At 43.7% G+C, this 22,085-nt stretch overlaps 58 non-coding genes across 58 annotated transcripts; 29 read left to right on the forward strand and 29 right to left on the reverse strand.

The window, feature by feature from the left end:
- Positions 1 to 29: 29 nt before the first annotated feature.
- Positions 30 to 118, forward strand: Trnay-gua (transfer RNA tyrosine (anticodon GUA)). Its single transcript is given in 2 exon segments — positions 30 to 66; positions 83 to 118. It is a non-coding gene; the product is annotated as a tRNA-Tyr (tRNA).
- Positions 119 to 476: 358 nt separating this feature from the next.
- Trnaq-cug (transfer RNA glutamine (anticodon CUG)) lies at positions 477 to 548 on the reverse strand. Its single transcript has one exon. It is a non-coding gene; the product is annotated as a tRNA-Gln (tRNA).
- A 247-nt stretch (positions 549 to 795) lies between these two features.
- Positions 796 to 884, forward strand: Trnay-gua (transfer RNA tyrosine (anticodon GUA)). Its single transcript is given in 2 exon segments — positions 796 to 832; positions 849 to 884. It is a non-coding gene; the product is annotated as a tRNA-Tyr (tRNA).
- Positions 885 to 1,242: 358 nt separating this feature from the next.
- Trnaq-cug (transfer RNA glutamine (anticodon CUG)) lies at positions 1,243 to 1,314 on the reverse strand. Its single transcript has one exon. It is a non-coding gene; the product is annotated as a tRNA-Gln (tRNA).
- A 247-nt stretch (positions 1,315 to 1,561) lies between these two features.
- Positions 1,562 to 1,650, forward strand: Trnay-gua (transfer RNA tyrosine (anticodon GUA)). Its single transcript is given in 2 exon segments — positions 1,562 to 1,598; positions 1,615 to 1,650. It is a non-coding gene; the product is annotated as a tRNA-Tyr (tRNA).
- A 358-nt stretch (positions 1,651 to 2,008) lies between these two features.
- On the reverse strand, positions 2,009 to 2,080 carry Trnaq-cug (transfer RNA glutamine (anticodon CUG)). Its single transcript has one exon. It is a non-coding gene; the product is annotated as a tRNA-Gln (tRNA).
- Positions 2,081 to 2,327: 247 nt separating this feature from the next.
- Positions 2,328 to 2,416, forward strand: Trnay-gua (transfer RNA tyrosine (anticodon GUA)). Its single transcript is given in 2 exon segments — positions 2,328 to 2,364; positions 2,381 to 2,416. It is a non-coding gene; the product is annotated as a tRNA-Tyr (tRNA).
- Positions 2,417 to 2,774: 358 nt separating this feature from the next.
- Positions 2,775 to 2,846, reverse strand: Trnaq-cug (transfer RNA glutamine (anticodon CUG)). Its single transcript has one exon. It is a non-coding gene; the product is annotated as a tRNA-Gln (tRNA).
- Positions 2,847 to 3,093: 247 nt separating this feature from the next.
- Positions 3,094 to 3,182, forward strand: Trnay-gua (transfer RNA tyrosine (anticodon GUA)). The gene is given in 2 exon segments: positions 3,094 to 3,130; positions 3,147 to 3,182. It is a non-coding gene; the product is annotated as a tRNA-Tyr (tRNA).
- Positions 3,183 to 3,540: 358 nt separating this feature from the next.
- On the reverse strand, positions 3,541 to 3,612 carry Trnaq-cug (transfer RNA glutamine (anticodon CUG)). The gene has a single exon. It is a non-coding gene; the product is annotated as a tRNA-Gln (tRNA).
- Positions 3,613 to 3,859: 247 nt separating this feature from the next.
- Trnay-gua (transfer RNA tyrosine (anticodon GUA)) lies at positions 3,860 to 3,948 on the forward strand. The gene is given in 2 exon segments: positions 3,860 to 3,896; positions 3,913 to 3,948. It is a non-coding gene; the product is annotated as a tRNA-Tyr (tRNA).
- Positions 3,949 to 4,306: 358 nt separating this feature from the next.
- Trnaq-cug (transfer RNA glutamine (anticodon CUG)) lies at positions 4,307 to 4,378 on the reverse strand. Its single transcript has one exon. It is a non-coding gene; the product is annotated as a tRNA-Gln (tRNA).
- Positions 4,379 to 4,625: 247 nt separating this feature from the next.
- On the forward strand, positions 4,626 to 4,714 carry Trnay-gua (transfer RNA tyrosine (anticodon GUA)). The gene is given in 2 exon segments: positions 4,626 to 4,662; positions 4,679 to 4,714. It is a non-coding gene; the product is annotated as a tRNA-Tyr (tRNA).
- Positions 4,715 to 5,072: 358 nt separating this feature from the next.
- Trnaq-cug (transfer RNA glutamine (anticodon CUG)) lies at positions 5,073 to 5,144 on the reverse strand. Its single transcript has one exon. It is a non-coding gene; the product is annotated as a tRNA-Gln (tRNA).
- Positions 5,145 to 5,391: 247 nt separating this feature from the next.
- On the forward strand, positions 5,392 to 5,480 carry Trnay-gua (transfer RNA tyrosine (anticodon GUA)). Its single transcript is given in 2 exon segments — positions 5,392 to 5,428; positions 5,445 to 5,480. It is a non-coding gene; the product is annotated as a tRNA-Tyr (tRNA).
- A 358-nt stretch (positions 5,481 to 5,838) lies between these two features.
- Trnaq-cug (transfer RNA glutamine (anticodon CUG)) lies at positions 5,839 to 5,910 on the reverse strand. Its single transcript has one exon. It is a non-coding gene; the product is annotated as a tRNA-Gln (tRNA).
- A 247-nt stretch (positions 5,911 to 6,157) lies between these two features.
- Trnay-gua (transfer RNA tyrosine (anticodon GUA)) lies at positions 6,158 to 6,246 on the forward strand. Its single transcript is given in 2 exon segments — positions 6,158 to 6,194; positions 6,211 to 6,246. It is a non-coding gene; the product is annotated as a tRNA-Tyr (tRNA).
- A 358-nt stretch (positions 6,247 to 6,604) lies between these two features.
- On the reverse strand, positions 6,605 to 6,676 carry Trnaq-cug (transfer RNA glutamine (anticodon CUG)). The gene has a single exon. It is a non-coding gene; the product is annotated as a tRNA-Gln (tRNA).
- Positions 6,677 to 6,923: 247 nt separating this feature from the next.
- On the forward strand, positions 6,924 to 7,012 carry Trnay-gua (transfer RNA tyrosine (anticodon GUA)). The gene is given in 2 exon segments: positions 6,924 to 6,960; positions 6,977 to 7,012. It is a non-coding gene; the product is annotated as a tRNA-Tyr (tRNA).
- Positions 7,013 to 7,370: 358 nt separating this feature from the next.
- On the reverse strand, positions 7,371 to 7,442 carry Trnaq-cug (transfer RNA glutamine (anticodon CUG)). Its single transcript has one exon. It is a non-coding gene; the product is annotated as a tRNA-Gln (tRNA).
- Positions 7,443 to 7,689: 247 nt separating this feature from the next.
- On the forward strand, positions 7,690 to 7,778 carry Trnay-gua (transfer RNA tyrosine (anticodon GUA)). The gene is given in 2 exon segments: positions 7,690 to 7,726; positions 7,743 to 7,778. It is a non-coding gene; the product is annotated as a tRNA-Tyr (tRNA).
- A 358-nt stretch (positions 7,779 to 8,136) lies between these two features.
- Trnaq-cug (transfer RNA glutamine (anticodon CUG)) lies at positions 8,137 to 8,208 on the reverse strand. The gene has a single exon. It is a non-coding gene; the product is annotated as a tRNA-Gln (tRNA).
- Positions 8,209 to 8,455: 247 nt separating this feature from the next.
- Positions 8,456 to 8,544, forward strand: Trnay-gua (transfer RNA tyrosine (anticodon GUA)). Its single transcript is given in 2 exon segments — positions 8,456 to 8,492; positions 8,509 to 8,544. It is a non-coding gene; the product is annotated as a tRNA-Tyr (tRNA).
- Positions 8,545 to 8,902: 358 nt separating this feature from the next.
- Trnaq-cug (transfer RNA glutamine (anticodon CUG)) lies at positions 8,903 to 8,974 on the reverse strand. The gene has a single exon. It is a non-coding gene; the product is annotated as a tRNA-Gln (tRNA).
- A 247-nt stretch (positions 8,975 to 9,221) lies between these two features.
- On the forward strand, positions 9,222 to 9,310 carry Trnay-gua (transfer RNA tyrosine (anticodon GUA)). The gene is given in 2 exon segments: positions 9,222 to 9,258; positions 9,275 to 9,310. It is a non-coding gene; the product is annotated as a tRNA-Tyr (tRNA).
- A 358-nt stretch (positions 9,311 to 9,668) lies between these two features.
- Trnaq-cug (transfer RNA glutamine (anticodon CUG)) lies at positions 9,669 to 9,740 on the reverse strand. Its single transcript has one exon. It is a non-coding gene; the product is annotated as a tRNA-Gln (tRNA).
- Positions 9,741 to 9,987: 247 nt separating this feature from the next.
- On the forward strand, positions 9,988 to 10,076 carry Trnay-gua (transfer RNA tyrosine (anticodon GUA)). The gene is given in 2 exon segments: positions 9,988 to 10,024; positions 10,041 to 10,076. It is a non-coding gene; the product is annotated as a tRNA-Tyr (tRNA).
- Positions 10,077 to 10,434: 358 nt separating this feature from the next.
- On the reverse strand, positions 10,435 to 10,506 carry Trnaq-cug (transfer RNA glutamine (anticodon CUG)). Its single transcript has one exon. It is a non-coding gene; the product is annotated as a tRNA-Gln (tRNA).
- Positions 10,507 to 10,753: 247 nt separating this feature from the next.
- Positions 10,754 to 10,842, forward strand: Trnay-gua (transfer RNA tyrosine (anticodon GUA)). Its single transcript is given in 2 exon segments — positions 10,754 to 10,790; positions 10,807 to 10,842. It is a non-coding gene; the product is annotated as a tRNA-Tyr (tRNA).
- Positions 10,843 to 11,200: 358 nt separating this feature from the next.
- On the reverse strand, positions 11,201 to 11,272 carry Trnaq-cug (transfer RNA glutamine (anticodon CUG)). The gene has a single exon. It is a non-coding gene; the product is annotated as a tRNA-Gln (tRNA).
- A 247-nt stretch (positions 11,273 to 11,519) lies between these two features.
- Positions 11,520 to 11,608, forward strand: Trnay-gua (transfer RNA tyrosine (anticodon GUA)). The gene is given in 2 exon segments: positions 11,520 to 11,556; positions 11,573 to 11,608. It is a non-coding gene; the product is annotated as a tRNA-Tyr (tRNA).
- Positions 11,609 to 11,966: 358 nt separating this feature from the next.
- Positions 11,967 to 12,038, reverse strand: Trnaq-cug (transfer RNA glutamine (anticodon CUG)). The gene has a single exon. It is a non-coding gene; the product is annotated as a tRNA-Gln (tRNA).
- A 247-nt stretch (positions 12,039 to 12,285) lies between these two features.
- Positions 12,286 to 12,374, forward strand: Trnay-gua (transfer RNA tyrosine (anticodon GUA)). The gene is given in 2 exon segments: positions 12,286 to 12,322; positions 12,339 to 12,374. It is a non-coding gene; the product is annotated as a tRNA-Tyr (tRNA).
- Positions 12,375 to 12,732: 358 nt separating this feature from the next.
- Positions 12,733 to 12,804, reverse strand: Trnaq-cug (transfer RNA glutamine (anticodon CUG)). Its single transcript has one exon. It is a non-coding gene; the product is annotated as a tRNA-Gln (tRNA).
- A 247-nt stretch (positions 12,805 to 13,051) lies between these two features.
- Positions 13,052 to 13,140, forward strand: Trnay-gua (transfer RNA tyrosine (anticodon GUA)). Its single transcript is given in 2 exon segments — positions 13,052 to 13,088; positions 13,105 to 13,140. It is a non-coding gene; the product is annotated as a tRNA-Tyr (tRNA).
- A 358-nt stretch (positions 13,141 to 13,498) lies between these two features.
- Trnaq-cug (transfer RNA glutamine (anticodon CUG)) lies at positions 13,499 to 13,570 on the reverse strand. The gene has a single exon. It is a non-coding gene; the product is annotated as a tRNA-Gln (tRNA).
- Positions 13,571 to 13,817: 247 nt separating this feature from the next.
- Trnay-gua (transfer RNA tyrosine (anticodon GUA)) lies at positions 13,818 to 13,906 on the forward strand. The gene is given in 2 exon segments: positions 13,818 to 13,854; positions 13,871 to 13,906. It is a non-coding gene; the product is annotated as a tRNA-Tyr (tRNA).
- Positions 13,907 to 14,264: 358 nt separating this feature from the next.
- Trnaq-cug (transfer RNA glutamine (anticodon CUG)) lies at positions 14,265 to 14,336 on the reverse strand. The gene has a single exon. It is a non-coding gene; the product is annotated as a tRNA-Gln (tRNA).
- A 247-nt stretch (positions 14,337 to 14,583) lies between these two features.
- Trnay-gua (transfer RNA tyrosine (anticodon GUA)) lies at positions 14,584 to 14,672 on the forward strand. The gene is given in 2 exon segments: positions 14,584 to 14,620; positions 14,637 to 14,672. It is a non-coding gene; the product is annotated as a tRNA-Tyr (tRNA).
- A 358-nt stretch (positions 14,673 to 15,030) lies between these two features.
- On the reverse strand, positions 15,031 to 15,102 carry Trnaq-cug (transfer RNA glutamine (anticodon CUG)). The gene has a single exon. It is a non-coding gene; the product is annotated as a tRNA-Gln (tRNA).
- Positions 15,103 to 15,349: 247 nt separating this feature from the next.
- On the forward strand, positions 15,350 to 15,438 carry Trnay-gua (transfer RNA tyrosine (anticodon GUA)). The gene is given in 2 exon segments: positions 15,350 to 15,386; positions 15,403 to 15,438. It is a non-coding gene; the product is annotated as a tRNA-Tyr (tRNA).
- Positions 15,439 to 15,796: 358 nt separating this feature from the next.
- On the reverse strand, positions 15,797 to 15,868 carry Trnaq-cug (transfer RNA glutamine (anticodon CUG)). The gene has a single exon. It is a non-coding gene; the product is annotated as a tRNA-Gln (tRNA).
- A 247-nt stretch (positions 15,869 to 16,115) lies between these two features.
- Trnay-gua (transfer RNA tyrosine (anticodon GUA)) lies at positions 16,116 to 16,204 on the forward strand. Its single transcript is given in 2 exon segments — positions 16,116 to 16,152; positions 16,169 to 16,204. It is a non-coding gene; the product is annotated as a tRNA-Tyr (tRNA).
- A 358-nt stretch (positions 16,205 to 16,562) lies between these two features.
- Positions 16,563 to 16,634, reverse strand: Trnaq-cug (transfer RNA glutamine (anticodon CUG)). Its single transcript has one exon. It is a non-coding gene; the product is annotated as a tRNA-Gln (tRNA).
- Positions 16,635 to 16,881: 247 nt separating this feature from the next.
- On the forward strand, positions 16,882 to 16,970 carry Trnay-gua (transfer RNA tyrosine (anticodon GUA)). Its single transcript is given in 2 exon segments — positions 16,882 to 16,918; positions 16,935 to 16,970. It is a non-coding gene; the product is annotated as a tRNA-Tyr (tRNA).
- A 358-nt stretch (positions 16,971 to 17,328) lies between these two features.
- On the reverse strand, positions 17,329 to 17,400 carry Trnaq-cug (transfer RNA glutamine (anticodon CUG)). The gene has a single exon. It is a non-coding gene; the product is annotated as a tRNA-Gln (tRNA).
- Positions 17,401 to 17,647: 247 nt separating this feature from the next.
- On the forward strand, positions 17,648 to 17,736 carry Trnay-gua (transfer RNA tyrosine (anticodon GUA)). The gene is given in 2 exon segments: positions 17,648 to 17,684; positions 17,701 to 17,736. It is a non-coding gene; the product is annotated as a tRNA-Tyr (tRNA).
- Positions 17,737 to 18,094: 358 nt separating this feature from the next.
- On the reverse strand, positions 18,095 to 18,166 carry Trnaq-cug (transfer RNA glutamine (anticodon CUG)). The gene has a single exon. It is a non-coding gene; the product is annotated as a tRNA-Gln (tRNA).
- A 247-nt stretch (positions 18,167 to 18,413) lies between these two features.
- Positions 18,414 to 18,502, forward strand: Trnay-gua (transfer RNA tyrosine (anticodon GUA)). The gene is given in 2 exon segments: positions 18,414 to 18,450; positions 18,467 to 18,502. It is a non-coding gene; the product is annotated as a tRNA-Tyr (tRNA).
- Positions 18,503 to 18,860: 358 nt separating this feature from the next.
- Positions 18,861 to 18,932, reverse strand: Trnaq-cug (transfer RNA glutamine (anticodon CUG)). Its single transcript has one exon. It is a non-coding gene; the product is annotated as a tRNA-Gln (tRNA).
- Positions 18,933 to 19,179: 247 nt separating this feature from the next.
- Trnay-gua (transfer RNA tyrosine (anticodon GUA)) lies at positions 19,180 to 19,268 on the forward strand. The gene is given in 2 exon segments: positions 19,180 to 19,216; positions 19,233 to 19,268. It is a non-coding gene; the product is annotated as a tRNA-Tyr (tRNA).
- A 358-nt stretch (positions 19,269 to 19,626) lies between these two features.
- Trnaq-cug (transfer RNA glutamine (anticodon CUG)) lies at positions 19,627 to 19,698 on the reverse strand. Its single transcript has one exon. It is a non-coding gene; the product is annotated as a tRNA-Gln (tRNA).
- A 247-nt stretch (positions 19,699 to 19,945) lies between these two features.
- Positions 19,946 to 20,034, forward strand: Trnay-gua (transfer RNA tyrosine (anticodon GUA)). Its single transcript is given in 2 exon segments — positions 19,946 to 19,982; positions 19,999 to 20,034. It is a non-coding gene; the product is annotated as a tRNA-Tyr (tRNA).
- Positions 20,035 to 20,392: 358 nt separating this feature from the next.
- Trnaq-cug (transfer RNA glutamine (anticodon CUG)) lies at positions 20,393 to 20,464 on the reverse strand. Its single transcript has one exon. It is a non-coding gene; the product is annotated as a tRNA-Gln (tRNA).
- A 247-nt stretch (positions 20,465 to 20,711) lies between these two features.
- On the forward strand, positions 20,712 to 20,800 carry Trnay-gua (transfer RNA tyrosine (anticodon GUA)). Its single transcript is given in 2 exon segments — positions 20,712 to 20,748; positions 20,765 to 20,800. It is a non-coding gene; the product is annotated as a tRNA-Tyr (tRNA).
- Positions 20,801 to 21,158: 358 nt separating this feature from the next.
- Positions 21,159 to 21,230, reverse strand: Trnaq-cug (transfer RNA glutamine (anticodon CUG)). Its single transcript has one exon. It is a non-coding gene; the product is annotated as a tRNA-Gln (tRNA).
- A 247-nt stretch (positions 21,231 to 21,477) lies between these two features.
- Positions 21,478 to 21,566, forward strand: Trnay-gua (transfer RNA tyrosine (anticodon GUA)). Its single transcript is given in 2 exon segments — positions 21,478 to 21,514; positions 21,531 to 21,566. It is a non-coding gene; the product is annotated as a tRNA-Tyr (tRNA).
- A 358-nt stretch (positions 21,567 to 21,924) lies between these two features.
- On the reverse strand, positions 21,925 to 21,996 carry Trnaq-cug (transfer RNA glutamine (anticodon CUG)). Its single transcript has one exon. It is a non-coding gene; the product is annotated as a tRNA-Gln (tRNA).
- Positions 21,997 to 22,085: the final 89 nt, after the last annotated feature.

Below are 22,085 nucleotides of genomic sequence, written 5' to 3' on the forward strand. Positions count from 1 at the left end.
AATCAGTACGAATAAGAAAGTAAGCAGAGCCTCTGGTAGCTCAGTTGGTAGAGCGGTGGACTGTAGTGGAGGATTCACAGTTATCCATAGGTCGCTGGTTCAAATCCGGCCCAGAGGACTGTTTTTCTAATCTCACGAGCAAAGAGGCTCCAGAGCATGCCCACTCGGTCAGAACCTCCCTATGTTTTAAACCTATTTTAAAGGAAATTCATTTGCTCAGCTTGTAATAGCTAGTTGATAATCATGGGATTCTTAGCCTCCGTAGGATAATGATAATTCTTCGAATTATCTTAAAATTGCTTGCTCTTACAGGCATTACTCGTTTAATGTGCTATATAGGTCACATAGTCGCACCAATATTCAGCCGTTTCATAGACGTCTCGTTATTTACACAAACGTAGGAACTAAATCCCTGAGCCTATCGCTGCTACTTCTTCGGCGAGAAATGCTTATTACAGAAAATTTAGACTAAACGAAGGTTCCACCGAGATTCGAACTCGGATCGCTGGATTCAGAGTCCAGAGTGCTAACCGTTACACCATGGAACCAGACAGAAGCATGGGACTCGTAAATACACTTAGCAGTGCTCTGACATGCTTCAGACACTTCCTACTTGCATTTTTTAACCTAATTGATACGATCGGGCATTATAAAACTTAATCTGGGCAATGTTTGCAGTTGCAGCCGATGGCTGCATTTCTGTGCGTCTATATGGCCGCGCTGAGTAGCTGTGTGTGGAAACGAAAGACAGGGACGGAGCTAAAGCAATCAGTACGAATAAGAAAGTAAGCAGAGCCTCTGGTAGCTCAGTTGGTAGAGCGGTGGACTGTAGTGGAGGATTCACAGTTATCCATAGGTCGCTGGTTCAAATCCGGCCCAGAGGACTGTTTTTCTAATCTCACGAGCAAAGAGGCTCCAGAGCATGCCCACTCGGTCAGAACCTCCCTATGTTTTAAACCTATTTTAAAGGAAATTCATTTGCTCAGCTTGTAATAGCTAGTTGATAATCATGGGATTCTTAGCCTCCGTAGGATAATGATAATTCTTCGAATTATCTTAAAATTGCTTGCTCTTACAGGCATTACTCGTTTAATGTGCTATATAGGTCACATAGTCGCACCAATATTCAGCCGTTTCATAGACGTCTCGTTATTTACACAAACGTAGGAACTAAATCCCTGAGCCTATCGCTGCTACTTCTTCGGCGAGAAATGCTTATTACAGAAAATTTAGACTAAACGAAGGTTCCACCGAGATTCGAACTCGGATCGCTGGATTCAGAGTCCAGAGTGCTAACCGTTACACCATGGAACCAGACAGAAGCATGGGACTCGTAAATACACTTAGCAGTGCTCTGACATGCTTCAGACACTTCCTACTTGCATTTTTTAACCTAATTGATACGATCGGGCATTATAAAACTTAATCTGGGCAATGTTTGCAGTTGCAGCCGATGGCTGCATTTCTGTGCGTCTATATGGCCGCGCTGAGTAGCTGTGTGTGGAAACGAAAGACAGGGACGGAGCTAAAGCAATCAGTACGAATAAGAAAGTAAGCAGAGCCTCTGGTAGCTCAGTTGGTAGAGCGGTGGACTGTAGTGGAGGATTCACAGTTATCCATAGGTCGCTGGTTCAAATCCGGCCCAGAGGACTGTTTTTCTAATCTCACGAGCAAAGAGGCTCCAGAGCATGCCCACTCGGTCAGAACCTCCCTATGTTTTAAACCTATTTTAAAGGAAATTCATTTGCTCAGCTTGTAATAGCTAGTTGATAATCATGGGATTCTTAGCCTCCGTAGGATAATGATAATTCTTCGAATTATCTTAAAATTGCTTGCTCTTACAGGCATTACTCGTTTAATGTGCTATATAGGTCACATAGTCGCACCAATATTCAGCCGTTTCATAGACGTCTCGTTATTTACACAAACGTAGGAACTAAATCCCTGAGCCTATCGCTGCTACTTCTTCGGCGAGAAATGCTTATTACAGAAAATTTAGACTAAACGAAGGTTCCACCGAGATTCGAACTCGGATCGCTGGATTCAGAGTCCAGAGTGCTAACCGTTACACCATGGAACCAGACAGAAGCATGGGACTCGTAAATACACTTAGCAGTGCTCTGACATGCTTCAGACACTTCCTACTTGCATTTTTTAACCTAATTGATACGATCGGGCATTATAAAACTTAATCTGGGCAATGTTTGCAGTTGCAGCCGATGGCTGCATTTCTGTGCGTCTATATGGCCGCGCTGAGTAGCTGTGTGTGGAAACGAAAGACAGGGACGGAGCTAAAGCAATCAGTACGAATAAGAAAGTAAGCAGAGCCTCTGGTAGCTCAGTTGGTAGAGCGGTGGACTGTAGTGGAGGATTCACAGTTATCCATAGGTCGCTGGTTCAAATCCGGCCCAGAGGACTGTTTTTCTAATCTCACGAGCAAAGAGGCTCCAGAGCATGCCCACTCGGTCAGAACCTCCCTATGTTTTAAACCTATTTTAAAGGAAATTCATTTGCTCAGCTTGTAATAGCTAGTTGATAATCATGGGATTCTTAGCCTCCGTAGGATAATGATAATTCTTCGAATTATCTTAAAATTGCTTGCTCTTACAGGCATTACTCGTTTAATGTGCTATATAGGTCACATAGTCGCACCAATATTCAGCCGTTTCATAGACGTCTCGTTATTTACACAAACGTAGGAACTAAATCCCTGAGCCTATCGCTGCTACTTCTTCGGCGAGAAATGCTTATTACAGAAAATTTAGACTAAACGAAGGTTCCACCGAGATTCGAACTCGGATCGCTGGATTCAGAGTCCAGAGTGCTAACCGTTACACCATGGAACCAGACAGAAGCATGGGACTCGTAAATACACTTAGCAGTGCTCTGACATGCTTCAGACACTTCCTACTTGCATTTTTTAACCTAATTGATACGATCGGGCATTATAAAACTTAATCTGGGCAATGTTTGCAGTTGCAGCCGATGGCTGCATTTCTGTGCGTCTATATGGCCGCGCTGAGTAGCTGTGTGTGGAAACGAAAGACAGGGACGGAGCTAAAGCAATCAGTACGAATAAGAAAGTAAGCAGAGCCTCTGGTAGCTCAGTTGGTAGAGCGGTGGACTGTAGTGGAGGATTCACAGTTATCCATAGGTCGCTGGTTCAAATCCGGCCCAGAGGACTGTTTTTCTAATCTCACGAGCAAAGAGGCTCCAGAGCATGCCCACTCGGTCAGAACCTCCCTATGTTTTAAACCTATTTTAAAGGAAATTCATTTGCTCAGCTTGTAATAGCTAGTTGATAATCATGGGATTCTTAGCCTCCGTAGGATAATGATAATTCTTCGAATTATCTTAAAATTGCTTGCTCTTACAGGCATTACTCGTTTAATGTGCTATATAGGTCACATAGTCGCACCAATATTCAGCCGTTTCATAGACGTCTCGTTATTTACACAAACGTAGGAACTAAATCCCTGAGCCTATCGCTGCTACTTCTTCGGCGAGAAATGCTTATTACAGAAAATTTAGACTAAACGAAGGTTCCACCGAGATTCGAACTCGGATCGCTGGATTCAGAGTCCAGAGTGCTAACCGTTACACCATGGAACCAGACAGAAGCATGGGACTCGTAAATACACTTAGCAGTGCTCTGACATGCTTCAGACACTTCCTACTTGCATTTTTTAACCTAATTGATACGATCGGGCATTATAAAACTTAATCTGGGCAATGTTTGCAGTTGCAGCCGATGGCTGCATTTCTGTGCGTCTATATGGCCGCGCTGAGTAGCTGTGTGTGGAAACGAAAGACAGGGACGGAGCTAAAGCAATCAGTACGAATAAGAAAGTAAGCAGAGCCTCTGGTAGCTCAGTTGGTAGAGCGGTGGACTGTAGTGGAGGATTCACAGTTATCCATAGGTCGCTGGTTCAAATCCGGCCCAGAGGACTGTTTTTCTAATCTCACGAGCAAAGAGGCTCCAGAGCATGCCCACTCGGTCAGAACCTCCCTATGTTTTAAACCTATTTTAAAGGAAATTCATTTGCTCAGCTTGTAATAGCTAGTTGATAATCATGGGATTCTTAGCCTCCGTAGGATAATGATAATTCTTCGAATTATCTTAAAATTGCTTGCTCTTACAGGCATTACTCGTTTAATGTGCTATATAGGTCACATAGTCGCACCAATATTCAGCCGTTTCATAGACGTCTCGTTATTTACACAAACGTAGGAACTAAATCCCTGAGCCTATCGCTGCTACTTCTTCGGCGAGAAATGCTTATTACAGAAAATTTAGACTAAACGAAGGTTCCACCGAGATTCGAACTCGGATCGCTGGATTCAGAGTCCAGAGTGCTAACCGTTACACCATGGAACCAGACAGAAGCATGGGACTCGTAAATACACTTAGCAGTGCTCTGACATGCTTCAGACACTTCCTACTTGCATTTTTTAACCTAATTGATACGATCGGGCATTATAAAACTTAATCTGGGCAATGTTTGCAGTTGCAGCCGATGGCTGCATTTCTGTGCGTCTATATGGCCGCGCTGAGTAGCTGTGTGTGGAAACGAAAGACAGGGACGGAGCTAAAGCAATCAGTACGAATAAGAAAGTAAGCAGAGCCTCTGGTAGCTCAGTTGGTAGAGCGGTGGACTGTAGTGGAGGATTCACAGTTATCCATAGGTCGCTGGTTCAAATCCGGCCCAGAGGACTGTTTTTCTAATCTCACGAGCAAAGAGGCTCCAGAGCATGCCCACTCGGTCAGAACCTCCCTATGTTTTAAACCTATTTTAAAGGAAATTCATTTGCTCAGCTTGTAATAGCTAGTTGATAATCATGGGATTCTTAGCCTCCGTAGGATAATGATAATTCTTCGAATTATCTTAGAATTGCTTGCTCTTACAGGCATTACTCGTTTAATGTGCTATATAGGTCACATAGTCGCACCAATATTCAGCCGTTTCATAGACGTCTCGTTATTTACACAAACGTAGGAACTAAATCCCTGAGCCTATCGCTGCTACTTCTTCGGCGAGAAATGCTTATTACAGAAAATTTAGACTAAACGAAGGTTCCACCGAGATTCGAACTCGGATCGCTGGATTCAGAGTCCAGAGTGCTAACCGTTACACCATGGAACCAGACAGAAGCATGGGACTCGTAAATACACTTAGCAGTGCTCTGACATGCTTCAGACACTTCCTACTTGCATTTTTTAACCTAATTGATACGATCGGGCATTATAAAACTTAATCTGGGCAATGTTTGCAGTTGCAGCCGATGGCTGCATTTCTGTGCGTCTATATGGCCGCGCTGAGTAGCTGTGTGTGGAAACGAAAGACAGGGACGGAGCTAAAGCAATCAGTACGAATAAGAAAGTAAGCAGAGCCTCTGGTAGCTCAGTTGGTAGAGCGGTGGACTGTAGTGGAGGATTCACAGTTATCCATAGGTCGCTGGTTCAAATCCGGCCCAGAGGACTGTTTTTCTAATCTCACGAGCAAAGAGGCTCCAGAGCATGCCCACTCGGTCAGAACCTCCCTATGTTTTAAACCTATTTTAAAGGAAATTCATTTGCTCAGCTTGTAATAGCTAGTTGATAATCATGGGATTCTTAGCCTCCGTAGGATAATGATAATTCTTCGAATTATCTTAAAATTGCTTGCTCTTACAGGCATTACTCGTTTAATGTGCTATATAGGTCACATAGTCGCACCAATATTCAGCCGTTTCATAGACGTCTCGTTATTTACACAAACGTAGGAACTAAATCCCTGAGCCTATCGCTGCTACTTCTTCGGCGAGAAATGCTTATTACAGAAAATTTAGACTAAACGAAGGTTCCACCGAGATTCGAACTCGGATCGCTGGATTCAGAGTCCAGAGTGCTAACCGTTACACCATGGAACCAGACAGAAGCATGGGACTCGTAAATACACTTAGCAGTGCTCTGACATGCTTCAGACACTTCCTACTTGCATTTTTTAACCTAATTGATACGATCGGGCATTATAAAACTTAATCTGGGCAATGTTTGCAGTTGCAGCCGATGGCTGCATTTCTGTGCGTCTATATGGCCGCGCTGAGTAGCTGTGTGTGGAAACGAAAGACAGGGACGGAGCTAAAGCAATCAGTACGAATAAGAAAGTAAGCAGAGCCTCTGGTAGCTCAGTTGGTAGAGCGGTGGACTGTAGTGGAGGATTCACAGTTATCCATAGGTCGCTGGTTCAAATCCGGCCCAGAGGACTGTTTTTCTAATCTCACGAGCAAAGAGGCTCCAGAGCATGCCCACTCGGTCAGAACCTCCCTATGTTTTAAACCTATTTTAAAGGAAATTCATTTGCTCAGCTTGTAATAGCTAGTTGATAATCATGGGATTCTTAGCCTCCGTAGGATAATGATAATTCTTCGAATTATCTTAAAATTGCTTGCTCTTACAGGCATTACTCGTTTAATGTGCTATATAGGTCACATAGTCGCACCAATATTCAGCCGTTTCATAGACGTCTCGTTATTTACACAAACGTAGGAACTAAATCCCTGAGCCTATCGCTGCTACTTCTTCGGCGAGAAATGCTTATTACAGAAAATTTAGACTAAACGAAGGTTCCACCGAGATTCGAACTCGGATCGCTGGATTCAGAGTCCAGAGTGCTAACCGTTACACCATGGAACCAGACAGAAGCATGGGACTCGTAAATACACTTAGCAGTGCTCTGACATGCTTCAGACACTTCCTACTTGCATTTTTTAACCTAATTGATACGATCGGGCATTATAAAACTTAATCTGGGCAATGTTTGCAGTTGCAGCCGATGGCTGCATTTCTGTGCGTCTATATGGCCGCGCTGAGTAGCTGTGTGTGGAAACGAAAGACAGGGACGGAGCTAAAGCAATCAGTACGAATAAGAAAGTAAGCAGAGCCTCTGGTAGCTCAGTTGGTAGAGCGGTGGACTGTAGTGGAGGATTCACAGTTATCCATAGGTCGCTGGTTCAAATCCGGCCCAGAGGACTGTTTTTCTAATCTCACGAGCAAAGAGGCTCCAGAGCATGCCCACTCGGTCAGAACCTCCCTATGTTTTAAACCTATTTTAAAAGAAATTCATTTGCTCAGCTTGTAATAGCTAGTTGATAATCATGGGATTCTTAGCCTCCGTAGGATAATGATAATTCTTCGAATTATCTTAAAATTGCTTGCTCTTACAGGCATTACTCGTTTAATGTGCTATATAGGTCACATAGTCGCACCAATATTCAGCCGTTTCATAGACGTCTCGTTATTTACACAAACGTAGGAACTAAATCCCTGAGCCTATCGCTGCTACTTCTTCGGCGAGAAATGCTTATTACAGAAAATTTAGACTAAACGAAGGTTCCACCGAGATTCGAACTCGGATCGCTGGATTCAGAGTCCAGAGTGCTAACCGTTACACCATGGAACCAGACAGAAGCATGGGACTCGTAAATACACTTAGCAGTGCTCTGACATGCTTCAGACACTTCCTACTTGCATTTTTTAACCTAATTGATACGATCGGGCATTATAAAACTTAATCTGGGCAATGTTTGCAGTTGCAGCCGATGGCTGCATTTCTGTGCGTCTATATGGCCGCGCTGAGTAGCTGTGTGTGGAAACGAAAGACAGGGACGGAGCTAAAGCAATCAGTACGAATAAGAAAGTAAGCAGAGCCTCTGGTAGCTCAGTTGGTAGAGCGGTGGACTGTAGTGGAGGATTCACAGTTATCCATAGGTCGCTGGTTCAAATCCGGCCCAGAGGACTGTTTTTCTAATCTCACGAGCAAAGAGGCTCCAGAGCATGCCCACTCGGTCAGAACCTCCCTATGTTTTAAACCTATTTTAAAGGAAATTCATTTGCTCAGCTTGTAATAGCTAGTTGATAATCATGGGATTCTTAGCCTCCGTAGGATAATGATAATTCTTCGAATTATCTTAAAATTGCTTGCTCTTACAGGCATTACTCGTTTAATGTGCTATATAGGTCACATAGTCGCACCAATATTCAGCCGTTTCATAGACGTCTCGTTATTTACACAAACGTAGGAACTAAATCCCTGAGCCTATCGCTGCTACTTCTTCGGCGAGAAATGCTTATTACAGAAAATTTAGACTAAACGAAGGTTCCACCGAGATTCGAACTCGGATCGCTGGATTCAGAGTCCAGAGTGCTAACCGTTACACCATGGAACCAGACAGAAGCATGGGACTCGTAAATACACTTAGCAGTGCTCTGACATGCTTCAGACACTTCCTACTTGCATTTTTTAACCTAATTGATACGATCGGGCATTATAAAACTTAATCTGGGCAATGTTTGCAGTTGCAGCCGATGGCTGCATTTCTGTGCGTCTATATGGCCGCGCTGAGTAGCTGTGTGTGGAAACGAAAGACAGGGACGGAGCTAAAGCAATCAGTACGAATAAGAAAGTAAGCAGAGCCTCTGGTAGCTCAGTTGGTAGAGCGGTGGACTGTAGTGGAGGATTCACAGTTATCCATAGGTCGCTGGTTCAAATCCGGCCCAGAGGACTGTTTTTCTAATCTCACGAGCAAAGAGGCTCCAGAGCATGCCCACTCGGTCAGAACCTCCCTATGTTTTAAACCTATTTTAAAGGAAATTCATTTGCTCAGCTTGTAATAGCTAGTTGATAATCATGGGATTCTTAGCCTCCGTAGGATAATGATAATTCTTCGAATTATCTTAAAATTGCTTGCTCTTACAGGCATTACTCGTTTAATGTGCTATATAGGTCACATAGTCGCACCAATATTCAGCCGTTTCATAGACGTCTCGTTATTTACACAAACGTAGGAACTAAATCCCTGAGCCTATCGCTGCTACTTCTTCGGCGAGAAATGCTTATTACAGAAAATTTAGACTAAACGAAGGTTCCACCGAGATTCGAACTCGGATCGCTGGATTCAGAGTCCAGAGTGCTAACCGTTACACCATGGAACCAGACAGAAGCATGGGACTCGTAAATACACTTAGCAGTGCTCTGACATGCTTCAGACACTTCCTACTTGCATTTTTTAACCTAATTGATACGATCGGGCATTATAAAACTTAATCTGGGCAATGTTTGCAGTTGCAGCCGATGGCTGCATTTCTGTGCGTCTATATGGCCGCGCTGAGTAGCTGTGTGTGGAAACGAAAGACAGGGACGGAGCTAAAGCAATCAGTACGAATAAGAAAGTAAGCAGAGCCTCTGGTAGCTCAGTTGGTAGAGCGGTGGACTGTAGTGGAGGATTCACAGTTATCCATAGGTCGCTGGTTCAAATCCGGCCCAGAGGACTGTTTTTCTAATCTCACGAGCAAAGAGGCTCCAGAGCATGCCCACTCGGTCAGAACCTCCCTATGTTTTAAACCTATTTTAAAGGAAATTCATTTGCTCAGCTTGTAATAGCTAGTTGATAATCATGGGATTCTTAGCCTCCGTAGGATAATGATAATTCTTCGAATTATCTTAAAATTGCTTGCTCTTACAGGCATTACTCGTTTAATGTGCTATATAGGTCACATAGTCGCACCAATATTCAGCCGTTTCATAGACGTCTCGTTATTTACACAAACGTAGGAACTAAATCCCTGAGCCTATCGCTGCTACTTCTTCGGCGAGAAATGCTTATTACAGAAAATTTAGACTAAACGAAGGTTCCACCGAGATTCGAACTCGGATCGCTGGATTCAGAGTCCAGAGTGCTAACCGTTACACCATGGAACCAGACAGAAGCATGGGACTCGTAAATACACTTAGCAGTGCTCTGACATGCTTCAGACACTTCCTACTTGCATTTTTTAACCTAATTGATACGATCGGGCATTATAAAACTTAATCTGGGCAATGTTTGCAGTTGCAGCCGATGGCTGCATTTCTGTGCGTCTATATGGCCGCGCTGAGTAGCTGTGTGTGGAAACGAAAGACAGGGACGGAGCTAAAGCAATCAGTACGAATAAGAAAGTAAGCAGAGCCTCTGGTAGCTCAGTTGGTAGAGCGGTGGACTGTAGTGGAGGATTCACAGTTATCCATAGGTCGCTGGTTCAAATCCGGCCCAGAGGACTGTTTTTCTAATCTCACGAGCAAAGAGGCTCCAGAGCATGCCCACTCGGTCAGAACCTCCCTATGTTTTAAACCTATTTTAAAGGAAATTCATTTGCTCAGCTTGTAATAGCTAGTTGATAATCATGGGATTCTTAGCCTCCGTAGGATAATGATAATTCTTCGAATTATCTTAAAATTGCTTGCTCTTACAGGCATTACTCGTTTAATGTGCTATATAGGTCACATAGTCGCACCAATATTCAGCCGTTTCATAGACGTCTCGTTATTTACACAAACGTAGGAACTAAATCCCTGAGCCTATCGCTGCTACTTCTTCGGCGAGAAATGCTTATTACAGAAAATTTAGACTAAACGAAGGTTCCACCGAGATTCGAACTCGGATCGCTGGATTCAGAGTCCAGAGTGCTAACCGTTACACCATGGAACCAGACAGAAGCATGGGACTCGTAAATACACTTAGCAGTGCTCTGACATGCTTCAGACACTTCCTACTTGCATTTTTTAACCTAATTGATACGATCGGGCATTATAAAACTTAATCTGGGCAATGTTTGCAGTTGCAGCCGATGGCTGCATTTCTGTGCGTCTATATGGCCGCGCTGAGTAGCTGTGTGTGGAAACGAAAGACAGGGACGGAGCTAAAGCAATCAGTACGAATAAGAAAGTAAGCAGAGCCTCTGGTAGCTCAGTTGGTAGAGCGGTGGACTGTAGTGGAGGATTCACAGTTATCCATAGGTCGCTGGTTCAAATCCGGCCCAGAGGACTGTTTTTCTAATCTCACGAGCAAAGAGGCTCCAGAGCATGCCCACTCGGTCAGAACCTCCCTATGTTTTAAACCTATTTTAAAGGAAATTCATTTGCTCAGCTTGTAATAGCTAGTTGATAATCATGGGATTCTTAGCCTCCGTAGGATAATGATAATTCTTCGAATTATCTTAAAATTGCTTGCTCTTACAGGCATTACTCGTTTAATGTGCTATATAGGTCACATAGTCGCACCAATATTCAGCCGTTTCATAGACGTCTCGTTATTTACACAAACGTAGGAACTAAATCCCTGAGCCTATCGCTGCTACTTCTTCGGCGAGAAATGCTTATTACAGAAAATTTAGACTAAACGAAGGTTCCACCGAGATTCGAACGCGGACCGCTGGATTCAGAGTCCAGAGTGCTAACCGTTACACCATGGAACCAGACAGAAGCATGGGACTCGTAAATACACTTAGCAGTGCTCTGACATGCTTCAGACACTTCCTACTTGCATTTTTTAACCTAATTGATACGATCGGGCATTATAAAACTTAATCTGGGCAATGTTTGCAGTTGCAGCCGATGGCTGCATTTCTGTGCGTCTATATGGCCGCGCTGAGTAGCTGTGTGTGGAAACGAAAGACAGGGACGGAGCTAAAGCAATCAGTACGAATAAGAAAGTAAGCAGAGCCTCTGGTAGCTCAGTTGGTAGAGCGGTGGACTGTAGTGGAGGATTCACAGTTATCCATAGGTCGCTGGTTCAAATCCGGCCCAGAGGACTGTTTTTCTAATCTCACGAGCAAAGAGGCTCCAGAGCATGCCCACTCGGTCAGAACCTCCCTATGTTTTAAACCTATTTTAAAGGAAATTCATTTGCTCAGCTTGTAATAGCTAGTTGATAATCATGGGATTCTTAGCCTCCGTAGGATAATGATAATTCTTCGAATTATCTTAAAATTGCTTGCTCTTACAGGCATTACTCGTTTAATGTGCTATATAGGTCACATAGTCGCACCAATATTCAGCCGTTTCATAGACGTCTCGTTATTTACACAAACGTAGGAACTAAATCCCTGAGCCTATCGCTGCTACTTCTTCGGCGAGAAATGCTTATTACAGAAAATTTAGACTAAACGAAGGTTCCACCGAGATTCGAACGCGGACCGCTGGATTCAGAGTCCAGAGTGCTAACCGTTACACCATGGAACCAGACAGAAGCATGGGACTCGTAAATACACTTAGCAGTGCTCTGACATGCTTCAGACACTTCCTACTTGCATTTTTTAACCTAATTGATACGATCGGGCATTATAAAACTTAATCTGGGCAATGTTTGCAGTTGCAGCCGATGGCTGCATTTCTGTGCGTCTATATGGCCGCGCTGAGTAGCTGTGTGTGGAAACGAAAGACAGGGACGGAGCTAAAGCAATCAGTACGAATAAGAAAGTAAGCAGAGCCTCTGGTAGCTCAGTTGGTAGAGCGGTGGACTGTAGTGGAGGATTCACAGTTATCCATAGGTCGCTGGTTCAAATCCGGCCCAGAGGACTGTTTTTCTAATCTCACGAGCAAAGAGGCTCCAGAGCATGCCCACTCGGTCAGAACCTCCCTATGTTTTAAACCTATTTTAAAGGAAATTCATTTGCTCAGCTTGTAATAGCTAGTTGATAATCATGGGATTCTTAGCCTCCGTAGGATAATGATAATTCTTCGAATTATCTTAAAATTGCTTGCTCTTACAGGCATTACTCGTTTAATGTGCTATATAGGTCACATAGTCGCACCAATATTCAGCCGTTTCATAGACGTCTCGTTATTTACACAAACGTAGGAACTAAATCCCTGAGCCTATCGCTGCTACTTCTTCGGCGAGAAATGCTTATTACAGAAAATTTAGACTAAACGAAGGTTCCACCGAGATTCGAACTCGGATCGCTGGATTCAGAGTCCAGAGTGCTAACCGTTACACCATGGAACCAGACAGAAGCATGGGACTCGTAAATACACTTAGCAGTGCTCTGACATGCTTCAGACACTTCCTACTTGCATTTTTTAACCTAATTGATACGATCGGGCATTATAAAACTTAATCTGGGCAATGTTTGCAGTTGCAGCCGATGGCTGCATTTCTGTGCGTCTATATGGCCGCGCTGAGTAGCTGTGTGTGGAAACGAAAGACAGGGACGGAGCTAAAGCAATCAGTACGAATAAGAAAGTAAGCAGAGCCTCTGGTAGCTCAGTTGGTAGAGCGGTGGACTGTAGTGGAGGATTCACAGTTATCCATAGGTCGCTGGTTCAAATCCGGCCCAGAGGACTGTTTTTCTAATCTCACGAGCAAAGAGGCTCCAGAGCATGCCCACTCGGTCAGAACCTCCCTATGTTTTAAACCTATTTTAAAGGAAATTCATTTGCTCAGCTTGTAATAGCTAGTTGATAATCATGGGATTCTTAGCCTCCGTAGGATAATGATAATTCTTCGAATTATCTTAAAATTGCTTGCTCTTACAGGCATTACTCGTTTAATGTGCTATATAGGTCACATAGTCGCACCAATATTCAGCCGTTTCATAGACGTCTCGTTATTTACACAAACGTAGGAACTAAATCCCTGAGCCTATCGCTGCTACTTCTTCGGCGAGAAATGCTTATTACAGAAAATTTAGACTAAACGAAGGTTCCACCGAGATTCGAACTCGGATCGCTGGATTCAGAGTCCAGAGTGCTAACCGTTACACCATGGAACCAGACAGAAGCATGGGACTCGTAAATACACTTAGCAGTGCTCTGACATGCTTCAGACACTTCCTACTTGCATTTTTTAACCTAATTGATACGATCGGGCATTATAAAACTTAATCTGGGCAATGTTTGCAGTTGCAGCCGATGGCTGCATTTCTGTGCGTCTATATGGCCGCGCTGAGTAGCTGTGTGTGGAAACGAAAGACAGGGACGGAGCTAAAGCAATCAGTACGAATAAGAAAGTAAGCAGAGCCTCTGGTAGCTCAGTTGGTAGAGCGGTGGACTGTAGTGGAGCATTCACAGTTATCCATAGGTCGCTGGTTCAAATCCGGCCCAGAGGACTGTTTTTCTAATCTCACGAGCAAAGAGGCTCCAGAGCATGCCCACTCGGTCAGAACCTCCCTATGTTTTAAACCTATTTTAAAGGAAATTCATTTGCTCAGCTTGTAATAGCTAGTTGATAATCATGGGATTCTTAGCCTCCGTAGGATAATGATAATTCTTCGAATTATCTTAAAATTGCTTGCTCTTACAGGCATTACTCGTTTAATGTGCTATATAGGTCACATAGTCGCACCAATATTCAGCCGTTTCATAGACGTCTCGTTATTTACACAAACGTAGGAACTAAATCCCTGAGCCTATCGCTGCTACTTCTTCGGCGAGAAATGCTTATTACAGAAAATTTAGACTAAACGAAGGTTCCACCGAGATTCGAACTCGGATCGCTGGATTCAGAGTCCAGAGTGCTAACCGTTACACCATGGAACCAGACAGAAGCATGGGACTCGTAAATACACTTAGCAGTGCTCTGACATGCTTCAGACACTTCCTACTTGCATTTTTTAACCTAATTGATACGATCGGGCATTATAAAACTTAATCTGGGCAATGTTTGCAGTTGCAGCCGATGGCTGCATTTCTGTGCGTCTATATGGCCGCGCTGAGTAGCTGTGTGTGGAAACGAAAGACAGGGACGGAGCTAAAGCAATCAGTACGAATAAGAAAGTAAGCAGAGCCTCTGGTAGCTCAGTTGGTAGAGCGGTGGACTGTAGTGGAGGATTCACAGTTATCCATAGGTCGCTGGTTCAAATCCGGCCCAGAGGACTGTTTTTCTAATCTCACGAGCAAAGAGGCTCCAGAGCATGCCCACTCGGTCAGAACCTCCCTATGTTTTAAACCTATTTTAAAGGAAATTCATTTGCTCAGCTTGTAATAGCTAGTTGATAATCATGGGATTCTTAGCCTCCGTAGGATAATGATAATTCTTCGAATTATCTTAAAATTGCTTGCTCTTACAGGCATTACTCGTTTAATGTGCTATATAGGTCACATAGTCGCACCAATATTCAGCCGTTTCATAGACGTCTCGTTATTTACACAAACGTAGGAACTAAATCCCTGAGCCTATCGCTGCTACTTCTTCGGCGAGAAATGCTTATTACAGAAAATTTAGACTAAACGAAGGTTCCACCGAGATTCGAACTCGGATCGCTGGATTCAGAGTCCAGAGTGCTAACCGTTACACCATGGAACCAGACAGAAGCATGGGACTCGTAAATACACTTAGCAGTGCTCTGACATGCTTCAGACACTTCCTACTTGCATTTTTTAACCTAATTGATACGATCGGGCATTATAAAACTTAATCTGGGCAATGTTTGCAGTTGCAGCCGATGGCTGCATTTCTGTGCGTCTATATGGCCGCGCTGAGTAGCTGTGTGTGGAAACGAAAGACAGGGACGGAGCTAAAGCAATCAGTACGAATAAGAAAGTAAGCAGAGCCTCTGGTAGCTCAGTTGGTAGAGCGGTGGACTGTAGTGGAGGATTCACAGTTATCCATAGGTCGCTGGTTCAAATCCGGCCCAGAGGACTGTTTTTCTAATCTCACGAGCAAAGAGGCTCCAGAGCATGCCCACTCGGTCAGAACCTCCCTATGTTTTAAACCTATTTTAAAGGAAATTCATTTGCTCAGCTTGTAATAGCTAGTTGATAATCATGGGATTCTTAGCCTCCGTAGGATAATGATAATTCTTCGAATTATCTTAAAATTGCTTGCTCTTACAGGCATTACTCGTTTAATGTGCTATATAGGTCACATAGTCGCACCAATATTCAGCCGTTTCATAGACGTCTCGTTATTTACACAAACGTAGGAACTAAATCCCTGAGCCTATCGCTGCTACTTCTTCGGCGAGAAATGCTTATTACAGAAAATTTAGACTAAACGAAGGTTCCACCGAGATTCGAACTCGGATCGCTGGATTCAGAGTCCAGAGTGCTAACCGTTACACCATGGAACCAGACAGAAGCATGGGACTCGTAAATACACTTAGCAGTGCTCTGACATGCTTCAGACACTTCCTACTTGCATTTTTTAACCTAATTGATACGATCGGGCATTATAAAACTTAATCTGGGCAATGTTTGCAGTTGCAGCCGATGGCTGCATTTCTGTGCGTCTATATGGCCGCGCTGAGTAGCTGTGTGTGGAAACGAAAGACAGGGACGGAGCTAAAGCAATCAGTACGAATAAGAAAGTAAGCAGAGCCTCTGGTAGCTCAGTTGGTAGAGCGGTGGACTGTAGTGGAGGATTCACAGTTATCCATAGGTCGCTGGTTCAAATCCGGCCCAGAGGACTGTTTTTCTAATCTCACGAGCAAAGAGGCTCCAGAGCATGCCCACTCGGTCAGAACCTCCCTATGTTTTAAACCTATTTTAAAGGAAATTCATTTGCTCAGCTTGTAATAGCTAGTTGATAATCATGGGATTCTTAGCCTCCGTAGGATAATGATAATTCTTCGAATTATCTTAAAATTGCTTGCTCTTACAGGCATTACTCGTTTAATGTGCTATATAGGTCACATAGTCGCACCAATATTCAGCCGTTTCATAGACGTCTCGTTATTTACACAAACGTAGGAACTAAATCCCTGAGCCTATCGCTGCTACTTCTTCGGCGAGAAATGCTTATTACAGAAAATTTAGACTAAACGAAGGTTCCACCGAGATTCGAACTCGGATCGCTGGATTCAGAGTCCAGAGTGCTAACCGTTACACCATGGAACCAGACAGAAGCATGGGACTCGTAAATACACTTAGCAGTGCTCTGACATGCTTCAGACACTTCCTACTTGCATTTTTTAACCTAATTGATACGATCGGGCATTATAAAACTTAATCTGGGCAATGTTTGCAGTTGCAGCCGATGGCTGCATTTCTGTGCGTCTATATGGCCGCGCTGAGTAGCTGTGTGTGGAAACGAAAGACAGGGACGGAGCTAAAGCAATCAGTACGAATAAGAAAGTAAGCAGAGCCTCTGGTAGCTCAGTTGGTAGAGCGGTGGACTGTAGTGGAGGATTCACAGTTATCCATAGGTCGCTGGTTCAAATCCGGCCCAGAGGACTGTTTTTCTAATCTCACGAGCAAAGAGGCTCCAGAGCATGCCCACTCGGTCAGAACCTCCCTATGTTTTAAACCTATTTTAAAGGAAATTCATTTGCTCAGCTTGTAATAGCTAGTTGATAATCATGGGATTCTTAGCCTCCGTAGGATAATGATAATTCTTCGAATTATCTTAAAATTGCTTGCTCTTACAGGCATTACTCGTTCAATGTGCTATATAGGTCACATAGTCGCACCAATATTCAGCCGTTTCATAGACGTCTCGTTATTTACACAAACGTAGGAACTAAATCCCTGAGCCTATCGCTGCTACTTCTTCGGCGAGAAATGCTTATTACAGAAAATTTAGACTAAACGAAGGTTCCACCGAGATTCGAACTCGGATCGCTGGATTCAGAGTCCAGAGTGCTAACCGTTACACCATGGAACCAGACAGAAGCATGGGACTCGTAAATACACTTAGCAGTGCTCTGACATGCTTCAGACACTTCCTACTTGCATTTTTTAACCTAATTGATACGATCGGGCATTATAAAACTTAATCTGGGCAATGTTTGCAGTTGCAGCCGATGGCTGCATTTCTGTGCGTCTATATGGCCGCGCTGAGTAGCTGTGTGTGGAAACGAAAGACAGGGACGGAGCTAAAGCAATCAGTACGAATAAGAAAGTAAGCAGAGCCTCTGGTAGCTCAGTTGGTAGAGCGGTGGACTGTAGTGGAGGATTCACAGTTATCCATAGGTCGCTGGTTCAAATCCGGCCCAGAGGACTGTTTTTCTAATCTCACGAGCAAAGAGGCTCCAGAGCATGCCCACTCGGTCAGAACCTCCCTATGTTTTAAACCTATTTTAAAGGAAATTCATTTGCTCAGCTTGTAATAGCTAGTTGATAATCATGGGATTCTTAGCCTCCGTAGGATAATGATAATTCTTCGAATTATCTTAAAATTGCTTGCTCTTACAGGCATTACTCGTTCAATGTGCTATATAGGTCACATAGTCGCACCAATATTCAGCCGTTTCATAGACGTCTCGTTATTTACACAAACGTAGGAACTAAATCCCTGAGCCTATCGCTGCTACTTCTTCGGCGAGAAATGCTTATTACAGAAAATTTAGACTAAACGAAGGTTCCACCGAGATTCGAACTCGGATCGCTGGATTCAGAGTCCAGAGTGCTAACCGTTACACCATGGAACCAGACAGAAGCATGGGACTCGTAAATACACTTAGCAGTGCTCTGACATGCTTCAGACACTTCCTACTTGCATTTTTTAACCTAATTGATACGATCGGGCATTATAAAACTTAATCTGGGCAATGTTTGCAGTTGCAGCCGATGGCTGCATTTCTGTGCGTCTATATGGCCGCGCTGAGTAGCTGTGTGTGGAAACGAAAGACAGGGACGGAGCTAAAGCAATCAGTACGAATAAGAAAGTAAGCAGAGCCTCTGGTAGCTCAGTTGGTAGAGCGGTGGACTGTAGTGGAGGATTCACAGTTATCCATAGGTCGCTGGTTCAAATCCGGCCCAGAGGACTGTTTTTCTAATCTCACGAGCAAAGAGGCTCCAGAGCATGCCCACTCGGTCAGAACCTCCCTATGTTTTAAACCTATTTTAAAGGAAATTCATTTGCTCAGCTTGTAATAGCTAGTTGATAATCATGGGATTCTTAGCCTCCGTAGGATAATGATAATTCTTCGAATTATCTTAAAATTGCTTGCTCTTACAGGCATTACTCGTTTAATGTGCTATATAGGTCACATAGTCGCACCAATATTCAGCCGTTTCATAGACGTCTCGTTATTTACACAAACGTAGGAACTAAATCCCTGAGCCTATCGCTGCTACTTCTTCGGCGAGAAATGCTTATTACAGAAAATTTAGACTAAACGAAGGTTCCACCGAGATTCGAACTCGGATCGCTGGATTCAGAGTCCAGAGTGCTAACCGTTACACCATGGAACCAGACAGAAGCATGGGACTCGTAAATACACTTAGCAGTGCTCTGACATGCTTCAGACACTTCCTACTTGCATTTTTTAACCTAATTGATACGATCGGGCATTATAAAACTTAATCTGGGCAATGTTTGCAGTTGCAGCCGATGGCTGCATTTCTGTGCGTCTATATGGCCGCGCTGAGTAGCTGTGTGTGGAAACGAAAGACAGGGACGGAGCTAAAGCAATCAGTACGAATAAGAAAGTAAGCAGAGCCTCTGGTAGCTCAGTTGGTAGAGCGGTGGACTGTAGTGGAGGATTCACAGTTATCCATAGGTCGCTGGTTCAAATCCGGCCCAGAGGACTGTTTTTCTAATCTCACGAGCAAAGAGGCTCCAGAGCATGCCCACTCGGTCAGAACCTCCCTATGTTTTAAACCTATTTTAAAGGAAATTCATTTGCTCAGCTTGTAATAGCTAGTTGATAATCATGGGATTCTTAGCCTCCGTAGGATAATGATAATTCTTCGAATTATCTTAAAATTGCTTGCTCTTACAGGCATTACTCGTTTAATGTGCTATATAGGTCACATAGTCGCACCAATATTCAGCCGTTTCATAGACGTCTCGTTATTTACACAAACGTAGGAACTAAATCCCTGAGCCTATCGCTGCTACTTCTTCGGCGAGAAATGCTTATTACAGAAAATTTAGACTAAACGAAGGTTCCACCGAGATTCGAACTCGGATCGCTGGATTCAGAGTCCAGAGTGCTAACCGTTACACCATGGAACCAGACAGAAGCATGGGACTCGTAAATACACTTAGCAGTGCTCTGACATGCTTCAGACACTTCCTACTTGCATTTTTTAACCTAATTGATACGATCGGGCATTATAAAACTTAATCTGGGCAATGTTTGCAGTTGCAGCCGATGGCTGCATTTCTGTGCGTCTATATGGCCGCGCTGAGTAGCTGTGTGTGGAAACGAAAGACAGGGACGGAGCTAAAGCAATCAGTACGAATAAGAAAGTAAGCAGAGCCTCTGGTAGCTCAGTTGGTAGAGCGGTGGACTGTAGTGGAGGATTCACAGTTATCCATAGGTCGCTGGTTCAAATCCGGCCCAGAGGACTGTTTTTCTAATCTCACGAGCAAAGAGGCTCCAGAGCATGCCCACTCGGTCAGAACCTCCCTATGTTTTAAACCTATTTTAAAGGAAATTCATTTGCTCAGCTTGTAATAGCTAGTTGATAATCATGGGATTCTTAGCCTCCGTAGGATAATGATAATTCTTCGAATTATCTTAAAATTGCTTGCTCTTACAGGCATTACTCGTTTAATGTGCTATATAGGTCACATAGTCGCACCAATATTCAGCCGTTTCATAGACGTCTCGTTATTTACACAAACGTAGGAACTAAATCCCTGAGCCTATCGCTGCTACTTCTTCGGCGAGAAATGCTTATTACAGAAAATTTAGACTAAACGAAGGTTCCACCGAGATTCGAACTCGGATCGCTGGATTCAGAGTCCAGAGTGCTAACCGTTACACCATGGAACCAGACAGAAGCATGGGACTCGTAAATACACTTAGCAGTGCTCTGACATGCTTCAGACACTTCCTACTTGCATTTTTTAACCTAATTGATACGATCGGGCATTATAAAACTTAATCTGGGCAATGTTTGCAGTTGCAGCCGATGGCTGCATTTCTGTGCGTCTATATGGCCGCGCTGAGTAGCTGTGTGTGGAAACGAAAGACAGGGACGGAGCTAAAGCAATCAGTACGAATAAGAAAGTAAGCAGAGCCTCTGGTAGCTCAGTTGGTAGAGCGGTGGACTGTAGTGGAGGATTCACAGTTATCCATAGGTCGCTGGTTCAAATCCGGCCCAGAGGACTGTTTTTCTAATCTCACGAGCAAAGAGGCTCCCGAGCATGCCCACTCGGTCAGAACCTCCCTATGTTTTAAACCTATTTTAAAGGAAATTCATTTGCTCAGCTTGTAATAGCTAGTTGATAATCATGGGATTCTTAGCCTCCGTAGGATAATGATAATTCTTCGAATTATCTTAAAATTGCTTGCTCTTACAGGCATTACTCGTTTAATGTGCTATATAGGTCACATAGTCGCACCAATATTCAGCCGTTTCATAGACGTCTCGTTATTTACACAAACGTAGGAACTAAATCCCTGAGCCTATCGCTGCTACTTCTTCGGCGAGAAATGCTTATTACAGAAAATTTAGACTAAACGAAGGTTCCACCGAGATTCGAACTCGGATCGCTGGATTCAGAGTCCAGAGTGCTAACCGTTACACCATGGAACCAGACAGAAGCATGGGACTCGTAAATACACTTAGCAGTGCTCTGACATGCTTCAGACACTTCCTACTTGCATTTTTTAACCTAATTGATACGATCGGGCATTATAAAACTTAATCTGGGCAATGTTTGCAGTTGCAGCCGATGGCTGCATTTCTGTGCGTCTATATGGCCGCGCTGAGTAGCTGTGTGTGGAAACGAAAGACAGGGACGGAGCTAAAGCAATCAGTACGAATAAGAAAGTAAGCAGAGCCTCTGGTAGCTCAGTTGGTAGAGCGGTGGACTGTAGTGGAGGATTCACAGTTATCCATAGGTCGCTGGTTCAAATCCGGCCCAGAGGACTGTTTTTCTAATCTCACGAGCAAAGAGGCTCCAGAGCATGCCCACTCGGTCAGAACCTCCCTATGTTTTAAACCTATTTTAAAGGAAATTCATTTGCTCAGCTTGTAATAGCTAGTTGATAATCATGGGATTCTTAGCCTCCGTAGGATAATGATAATTCTTCGAATTATCTTAAAATTGCTTGCTCTTACAGGCATTACTCGTTTAATGTGCTATATAGGTCACATAGTCGCACCAATATTCAGCCGTTTCATAGACGTCTCGTTATTTACACAAACGTAGGAACTAAATCCCTGAGCCTATCGCTGCTACTTCTTCGGCGAGAAATGCTTATTACAGAAAATTTAGACTAAACGAAGGTTCCACCGAGATTCGAACTCGGATCGCTGGATTCAGAGTCCAGAGTGCTAACCGTTACACCATGGAACCAGACAGAAGCATGGGACTCGTAAATACACTTAGCAGTGCTCTGACATGCTTCAGACACTTCCTACTTGCATTTTTTAACCTAATTGATA

The sequence above is a fragment of the Schistocerca cancellata genome, chromosome 2 (assembly GCF_023864275.1).
Source record: "Schistocerca cancellata isolate TAMUIC-IGC-003103 chromosome 2, iqSchCanc2.1, whole genome shotgun sequence".
Taxonomy (NCBI): domain Eukaryota; kingdom Metazoa; phylum Arthropoda; class Insecta; order Orthoptera; family Acrididae; genus Schistocerca; species Schistocerca cancellata.